Consider the following 9,526-nt stretch of genomic DNA (forward strand, 5'->3'; position numbering starts at 1 on the left):
CATTTCTTTCACCAGGTAGGGGGAGTTTTCTGTCATTATTTCTCAACTAAACAGTTATGAATAAAAGGTTATTGCTCTTTATTCATCAGTCTGTTCCATGCTTCCATGCCTCTGATTCTATTTTATTCACCAGTTTATTTTATTCATTAGATTTCTTGTTCATTTATTTTTAAAAATATTTTATTGATTTTTACAGAGAGGAAGAGAGAGGGATAGAGAGTTAGAAACATCAATGAGAGAGAAACATCGATCAGCTGCCTCCTGCACACTCTCCACTGGGGAGGTGCCTGCAACCAAGGTACATGCCCTTGACAGGAATCAAACCTGGGACCCTTCAGTCCGCAGACCGATGCTCTATCCACTAAGCCAAACGGGTTAGAGCATTGTTCATTAATTTTTATTTATAAATCAAATTGTTGACAGGTATTTGTTGCCATATTTTTTTATCTTTTCCACTTCCTCCTCCCTCCTCTTTCTCTTTCTCCTCTTCCCTCCTTCTCTTCTTCAAGAAGACCATTCAACATTTAACGCGATAACAGTTTGGTGGTAATGAACTCCTTTTGCTTTTTCTTGTCTATGAAGCTCTTTATCTGGCCTTCAAGTCTAACTGATACCATAGCTTTCCTGTGTAGGCTAGTCTTGGTTGCAAGTCCTTGCTTTTCATCACTTGGAATATTTCTTGCCACTCCCTTCTGGCCTGCAAAGTTTCTGTTGAGAAATCAGCAGACATTCATATGGGCCCTCCCTTATAGGTAACTAACTGCTTTTCTTTTCTCTTGCTGCTTTTAAGATTCTCCCTTTGTCTTTAATCCTTGGCATTTTAATTATGATGTGTCCTAGTGTGGGCCTCTTTGAGTTCCTCTTATTTGGGACTCTGTGCTTCTTGGACTTGAAAGTATATTTCTTTAACCAGATAGAAGTTTTCTGTCATTATTTCTTCAAATAGGTTTTCAATGTCTTCCTCTCTCTCTTTTCCTTCCAGCACCCCTATAATGTGAGTGTTGGTGTGCTTGAAGTTGTCCCAGAGGCTCCTTACACTATCTTCACATTTTTGGATTTTTTTTCCTTTTGCTTTTTTTCCACTGGGCGCTTTTTGCATCCTCATATTCTAAATCGTTTATTTGATTTTCAGAATCCTCTACTGTAGGATCCCTGCAAATTTCAGTTATGCTTAATTTCTGACTGCAACTTTTTCACGTCTTTTACATTCTAAGATCCTTGAAAGTCTCTTGAAGATCCTTGAATAACCTTATAACCGTGGTTTTGAACTCTGTATCCAGTAGAGTAGTTGTTTTTTTTGTTTGTTTGTTTTGTTTTTTGTATCCAGTAGTTTTCTCGCTTCCATCTACTTCATTTGTGACATGTGTCTTTGTCTCCACATTTTGGCTGCTTCCTCGTGTTTGTTTCTATGTATTAGGTAGAGCTTCTATGTCTCCTAGAGTTGGTAGAATGGCCTTGTGTAGTGGGTGTCCTCTAGGGCCCAGCAGCTCAGCCTCCCCAGTCACCAGAGCTGGGCACTCTAGGTGCGCCCCTTTGTGGGCTGTGTGCAAAATCTTGAAATTGAGCCTGGATTGTTGTTGCCATCACTAGGAGTAGTTGACTTCTAGGCCAGTTGGCTGTGAGGACCAACTGCTACTGCAGTGGGAGAGCTGCTGTGCAGGAAATACCCCTAAGGAGCAGGACTTGTTCAGTGGGGCTTTGGTGCTCACGGAGTCTGCCTCTTGAGTGTGTCCCTTGTGGATGTGTAGAGTTATAATCTGCTATGGTCTGAAAATGTCCCCCTGGTGCACTGGCTTGGGCCTCCAGGGAGGTGAAAAGTCAGCCACTGCCTGGAGCCACCTGCAGATGGCTGCTATTTCCTCTTTGTATTGGGCTTGGACGTGCCCAGGTGAGGCCCAGCTGTGAAGCAAGGAGGCTGGTGCCGGTGCCAGGTCTTGGTTTTTTTGATAGACTTGGGGCAAACTGTCCCACTGCAGCTTGTTTGAGAGGTTTTAGCAAAGTCTGAAGCATGATCCAGGACAGGCCATTCATAAGGAAAAGCTGCTGCAAACAGCTTGGGTGAGGCTGCAAATTGGATGGGGCGGGGTCTCAGGGAATCCCCAGGGTGAAGCGGACAGTGTGCTCCAGGCTGATGGAGACTCAGATATGGCTGCAGTCAGACCTGTGGACAGGGAGTCTCAGCCCAGGGAGAGTGATCCTGTGAGAAAGCTCTTTTCTAGTTCCTGCCCCAGTGCAGACAGTGCAGCTCCTCCCTGACTGTGTCTGGGTCCCCTAGAGCTGCCACCTGGTGCTAGGAGTCTCCGCAAGGTCATGCACTGGCCCTTTAAAAGGAGCACCTGGTGCTCCAGCAGCCTGTGTGTCACTCAGTCACAATCCCTGCTGGTTTTTACAGCCGTAGCTCTGGGACCCTGGGCTGGGGATCTGTTGTGGGGCTTGCTGGGCAGCCTCCTCATGGGCAGCCTCCACAGATGATCTCCCTCCTGATTCAAAACAAAACAAAACAAAACAAAACAGCACCTGTGGGTGTCAGGCCAGCCTGGTCCATGCCTCCACCCTCCTACCAGTCTCAGCGTGCTTTCGTCTTTACTTCTCTCGTTGCAGACTTCCATTCCACCAGCTTTCAGGCGGTTCTGGATGACGGTTGTTCTGTATTTCAGTTGTAATTCTGATATGGTGGTGGGAGTACCAGCGTTTACCTACACTGTTCAGGGCATTTCCAAAGCTCCCTCTTCACGGCGAGCTCAATGTCCTCATGGCTTCTGAGGCCCCACGCAGCCAGACCCCCTTTCACAGTCTGAGCTCACCTCCAATATTCTAACCCCTCCCCCCCCCACCGCCCCAGCTCCAACACTCCAGGGGCTGCGCTGACCACCCACCACGTGTACAGCCCGTGCCCACACCTGCTCAGGCACAGCCTGGCCACCCCCGGACAGTGCCCCGCCCTCCGCCCCTCACCCCGCACCTCAGCTCTGCCCAGCACAGCCTTCCACACGCCACCGCAGGGCCATGCTGACGCCTGCCCAGTGATGACGGTAACAGGTGCGGCGTCCACTCTCCCGGGACCCTCTCCCTGCCAAGGCCGGGCAGTCACAGGCACACCCAGGTTCCCAGTAGCTGCCGTTAAACCCGCCTGCACGGGCTCGGTGCCTGCCAAAGGCTTCCGTCTGAGGGAACGGTGTGGGGAGTCAGGTGGGACCTGGCTCCTGGGTGAGAGGCCCGTCCTCGCTCTTTACCGGACGCCAGGCCGGTCCCGCTGGGCGTGGGCTCCCCAGAGCGGGCGCCGGCAGGTCTGGCTGGAGAGGGAGGGGGCAGGAGGGCGGCTGCCACTTGGAAAAATAAAAAGGTCGCGTATAAAGTCGGAACTCCACCCCCCCCCACCCCCCATCCTGTAGAAAGAATGTGACCTTTCACTGAGAACCCACTGCTTCCTGGGTTTGCAGACTTTCACACAAACCCTGCCTCAGCCTCGGGCCCTCCCACACCCAAGGGCCGCCGAAGGGTGCGGTTCACAGGCCCTTTGATCAGGGAGGCTGCTCAGGGCAGGAGCACCCTGAGGCTCCCCGGTCACTGCAGACTCCCACGAATCCAGCCTTTTCTAAGGTCCTCAAGGCCATTTCTAAGCAAGATGCAAAACCCAGAAACCACGGAAGAAGAGGAATAGCATTGGTCATACAAACAAAACACAAAGGAACCAGAACCTAAACATAAATAACAAATGGCGTGGGGGGGGGGGGCGGTTTGCAACACAGGACAGAGAGCGGATTTTCTCGCTTCTGAAGTGCTGCTTTCAATCAGCACGAAAAAAGCCATCAACACAGACACTTTCTGGCCAGGATACAAACAGGCACACAAATCGACAGCAGGAGAAATACACACACGACTTTGAAACCTTTAAAATACTTAACACAGCTTACGAGAAATGCAATTACTTCCACCCGGTGGGGAAAGACAAAAGCTTTGGGAACAGTGTACTGGCAGGACCCTCGCGGATCTGTCCGTCCACGTGCACAGCAGCTTCTTCACAAGAGCCGGAAGGGAGAGCTACCGAATGCCCTCGGCAAGGGAATGGACAAAACAGACGACGGAATATGGTCCACCCTTCAAAAAGGAACGAAACTCAAACATGTTCCACATGGGTGAACCCTGAGGACATTTTGCGAAGTGAATAAGCGGCCACAGGACAAACACTGCATCATTCACTCAGGGCATACCGAGGTGGGGCGGGGGGCAGGGAGGGCGTGCAGGGAGGGAGGGAGAGGAGGAAGGTGAGTGTCTGAAGGGGACGGAGTTCAGTTGGGGGAGAGGAAGAAGTTCTGGGGATGGATGGTGATGGCGGCACAACGATGTGAATGCCACTGAATTGCACAGTTGAAAATGATTAAAATAGTAAATTTTATGTCCATTTTACCACAATCTAATATTGAATAAAGATTTAAGTATATATTTGTGCTGTATCCAGTAACAGGGATCAGATCTTCAGAGGAGCCTGCCTGTTTCAGGTTGGAGGGACCACACCACAGGGAGCACATCCAGGAACTACACACCTGCACCCGCACACACACACGGGCCCACACCTGCACCCGCGCACACTCATGGGCCCGGGCCCACACCTGCACCCGCGCACACGCACAGGCCCACACCTGCACCCGCACACACGCACACGCACACGCACGGGCCCACGCCTGCACCCGCGCACACGCACACGCACGGGCCCGGGCCTGCACCCGCGCACACGCACACGCACGGGCCCGGGCCTGCACCCGCGCACATGCACACACGCACGGGCCCACACCTGCACCCGCGCACACGCACACGCACGGGCCCACACCTGCACCCGCGCACACGCACACGCACGGGCCCACACCTGCACCCGCGCACACGCACACGCACGGGCCCGGGCCTGCACCCGCGCACACGCACACGCACGGGCCCGGGCCTGCACCCGCGCACACTCACACGCACGGGCCCACACCTGCACCCGCGCACACGCACACGCACGGGCCCACGCCTGCACCCGCGCACACGCACACGCACGGGCCCACGCCTGCACCCGCGCACACGCACACGCACGGGCCCACACCTGCACCCGCGCACATGCACACACGCACGGGCCCACACCTGCACCCGCGCACACGCACACGCACGGGCCCACACCTGCACCCGCGCACATGCACACACGCACGGGCCCAGGTCCCTGCCCGCAGGGTTGTTCACAAAGCTGCCTGGTGGCAGCAACTCAAAGGCTCCTGGGCAGAGGGTGCTGGACACACTGCGCACCAGTGACCAGATCAGCTTCTATTGAATGAATACAAACGACGTTTTACAAAGGATCACACTTTAAAAAGACATTAGCTTGTAAGGACATGTAGTAAATAACTTCAAAATGCAATGGGTATTTGATTTTAAGGCGTGCCTTAAACATTTATGTGAAACACCGTGTAATATGAAAACACAAGAATGCCCGCGATCGGCCGCAATGTGTTAAGTAAAGGAAACCACATAACTTTATAATTGATGTTAGGCTGTTCTCAGGACTTTGCATAAATTCATTCATTCCATTCTCACAATCATGCAGTGAACTTACCCAGGGTCTGGAGGACAGAGGTGCAGAAGGTGCGCAGCGGCCCCTGTCGGACAGACAGGGCTCGTTGTGGCTGGATCCATGAGCCCAACACAGCGGGAGGCTGGCCCACGCCTGGGCTCCCGAGCCCCCAGCGGACCGGCAGCCTCCGCAGTGAGGCCCTGGCCGGCTCTGCCTCCCGCGCCCGCGCCCGCGCCCGCGCCCTCCCGTGGGATTAAAGCAGACACGATCCTAAAGCTACAGTTCCTCCCCCTTAAGTGCCGCCTTTCCTTTGTCACCCCACAAGCGCACACGTGTCCATCCCAGCACCAACCACCATGGGCTCCTCCGAACCTCCTGTGTCTCCTCAGGCACACGCCTCTCACCCAGAGCCTCCCTCTGCGACACCACACGTTAAAAGTCCTGGAGGCTTAGACTGAGCAGCCAGACGTGGAAACCGCCGGCTGAGGGCAGGGGGGCGGGGGAGGGGGGAGCACGGAGAGCTCACCCAGGGCGACCCCCCCCCCCCCCAAATCTGGCCAAGGCTCCTCCCCTGCCTGAGACAGGAAAACTATCTCCACAGAAAAGGACTTTCCGGGACTATGGACCCTGGGTGACGGCACCTCCCAGACCGCCCCACAGCAAAAGCACCGCCTGGGCTGAGGGAACAGGCAGAGGAGCCGGTGGGGCAGTGGGCAGAGCCCGCCCCGCCCTCAGCGCAGCTGCAGTGGCTGGTGAAGAGCCAGCAGCCAGCACAGGCTGGGGGAGCCCAGGTGGGATGGGGTATGAGGGACTGGGGACAGGCCTTCGGAGTTTTCCTGTCTCCCACTCCCGTTCTTGGGGCTGAGAACCTCTTTATCTCCAAAGACACTTGGCAGGGACCAGATCAGGGTTATGTGAGCTGCTGCAGAAGGTGGAAACGGGGTCATTTCTACATTGGCCTTGCTGCACACATGCATGCGCATACACACGCACACAAACATGCACACATGGGCACACACACACACGTGTACACACATGCACACAGTTTTTTTTTTTCTCTCTCTTCCCAGACCCAGCCCCTAAGAGTGGGCTCTTGCCTCTGCTGTGATGGCCACCTCCACCCCCACCAGGCAGGCGGCCGCAGAGGCCAAGCGCCAGTCCTGGGGAGTCTGTATTCTGGCAGCTTCCTTGGCTCCCAGACTCAGCTCTGGCCTCAGTCTGTTTTCACACCGTCAGTTAGCAGACTGTTGTCGGATTCAGCATCCACAGGTGGGGCAGGTCTGTAAAACGGCCTTGGATAGCCCCAAGGCCTCTCTGCCTCCACCTGTAAGCCCTCAGGGCCAGCCAGGGAGGGGCCAGGTCGCTGTCATCAGGATAGAGGCCTGGGGGTTACAAGTTCAGCCCTTCCCTGAGCGTGGCCCCTGGGCACTGCCCCGTGTGCAGGAGCCCTTCCCGCCACCAGGCCTCCGGGCCGCCTGCCAGGAGCCCCTGGGCACGGTCGGCCACCACCGGCCGGGTGTGTGGACGGCTGGGCCCTGCGGAGGCTGCCGCCTCTGCTCTTGTTAGTGATTCGGCTCAAGTTGCCCCGGGAGGGGGTGCTCCAACCGTCCCACCCAGAGGCAGCGCCCCTTCCTGGCCTCTCAGGAACTGGTGTGCAGGCCCTGCCCCCCAGAGAGGCCCGGGACACCGGAGCCCTGCTGGGTCGGCCAGTGTCGCCCCCGGAGGAGGAGGGGATGTGCCTCGCCCAGTGCTGGGCACCTGCCCTCAGGCTCCCCTCCCCGCGGCGGAGGCGCTGGCCCGGGAGATGGGAAGACACGGGGTCTGGTCGGTCACAGCCTCTCCACCCTCCTGCGCGCTCAGCTCAGGGAGAGGTCGTGCAACGTCCTCGGCGGCCGCCCGTCCAGGGTCTGCAGCTTTTGGGGGGAGCGCCCCCACCTGCAGGGGCAGCCGAGGTCTGCGGCCGGCGGGGCGGGGCCCCGGGGGCGGCTTCCGCAGGGATGCAGCTCCCGCTTCCGGCTCCTGCACGTGGGCACCGAGTTCTGCCTGCTGGTGTGCCATCTCTGACCCCGTTCTGGACGGAGCCTGTTATTTCAATGTTCTGATTTGAAATTCCAATTAAAGTGCTATAAACCCCGGGTTGCGGGTGTGCGGAGCCCGCTGGGCGCTCTGAGAGGCAGCTTCTTCCCACAGGGCAGCTGCTCGGCCATTGCCCACTCACTGCGCGCAGGACGGGGCCTCCTCTCCCACCCCGTTACCGTTACCAAGCCCGCGCCCCCCCCGCCCCCCCCCCCCCCCCAATCTGCGGGGCGTGTCCGGGCCCGGGGCTCCCCGCGATCCCGCCCGCCCTGGCACGGCGGCCGTGCAAGGCCCGCTCCCTGCCATGGCCGCTGCTGAAGCCCCTTCAGGTCCAGTTCACAGACAGGAGGCCGCAGCGACAGGCCGGGCTGGCTTTGTTTTCGCTGGAGAGGGGCCGGTGTGTGGGGCTGGTGGGGACCCTCCGCTCGGTGGAGGCACCGCCTCGCTGTCTCCCCTGCGGTGCTCCCTGCGCTCAGCCCGCGGGCCGCTCGGGGGCAGAGGCCGCAGACGTGGTCTTGGGGCGGGAGCCCCGGGAACGGTGCTAAGAAAGCGAGCCAGACTCCCGCTCGGCAGGTCTCCGCGGCCTCCCCGTGGGGACCGGCGTGAGGATGGAGGTTCGCGTTCCAGGCCCGGGGAGCAGGGTCCTTGGCCCGCCCGCCCCGTCTGGGCGGCTGAGCGGCCGGAGGCCCCCTCGGAGGCACTGAATGACGCCTGTCTGTCTGGGAGGGCAGCTTCCCTTCGCCCGCACTCCCCGACCTGGGCGCACGGGGCAGGCTCGGCCAGTTTCCAACTCAGATCCTACCAGTCCCAAGTGGCCCGCCAGTTACCAAGGTGGAGCTTTAAAAAAGATGAAAAACTTTAAAACGGAGAGTTCCAGTCTTACTTCTCTGTCTCCTTATTGACTGTGGACTCCCGAGGCCACGGCAGGCCCGGCCACAGCCTCCCAGGAGCGGGCCAGCTCGGAAAGCGGACCCTCCGCAGCCTCCGGGCGGTGGTAACGGTGCGGCCACTCCTCCGCCCCTGCGGACACCTGGCACACGGTGCCTGGTCAGCAGACTCGGGTTCGACCACAATCAGCGCCTGGGTTCTGGTGGCTCTTCCGGGACCGACTGCAGCCTGCTGGCCTGGCCGGTGCTCAGAGCCAGCGGCCACGGAGGGGACCAGCCACCGTAGTGCAAAATCCCACGTGGCAGTTTGGCTCGGCCCCCGTGGTTTCTAAAGGCGGGAGTGTGTGGCTTTAACGTTCTACAACACGGGCCGCACCAAACCACCGGGCCAGCGGTGCCCACGGCCCACGTGGAGGTGCCAGTTGTCTGCCGTGGGCGCTGGGTGGGTGTGTCTGTGCCCGCCCCGTCCGGCTCCACCTCACACCATCCAGAGGGAGGGAAAAGGCATCTTCACAGAAAGCAGCCTCTTTGTATTTTATTAAAATTTAAAAATCACGTCTGGATTCTTCTACCAATATGATCAGCAGCACAAGCATGCGTCGAGTATACACAGCTGCGCAGAGTGGACCCTTCCAGGAGTCACAGCTGGGCAGCCCTGAGGCCCGGGAACTGCAGAGACTGCCGCCACCCCATTGGCCAGTCAGGTGAAGGCGGCACCAGAGCCTTCATGCTGGCCCCGCCCAGCCCCTCACCATCACGTGACAGCACCATGCCTGCTGGCCCCGCCCAGCCCCTCGCCATCACGTGACAGCAAGGCTGAGGCTTCTCTAGCTCTAAGCTGCCCTGTGTGTGCACTGTGTGGGAAGGCTGGTTTCACCCTTTTTATTTACAACTTGCAACATGGGTGGGAAAGAGGGACTCTGCGAGGGCGGGGCCTCTACGCACTGCCTGTCAGACAGCTGATGTCAGGCTGCTTTTTAAACACAGTATTAATTAAATTCAGGAACAAACGAATCCAAAA

This window comes from Pipistrellus hanaki (genome assembly GCF_964339955.1).
Source record: "Pipistrellus hanaki genome assembly, chromosome: 11".
Lineage (NCBI taxonomy): Eukaryota > Metazoa > Chordata > Mammalia > Chiroptera > Vespertilionidae > Pipistrellus > Pipistrellus hanaki.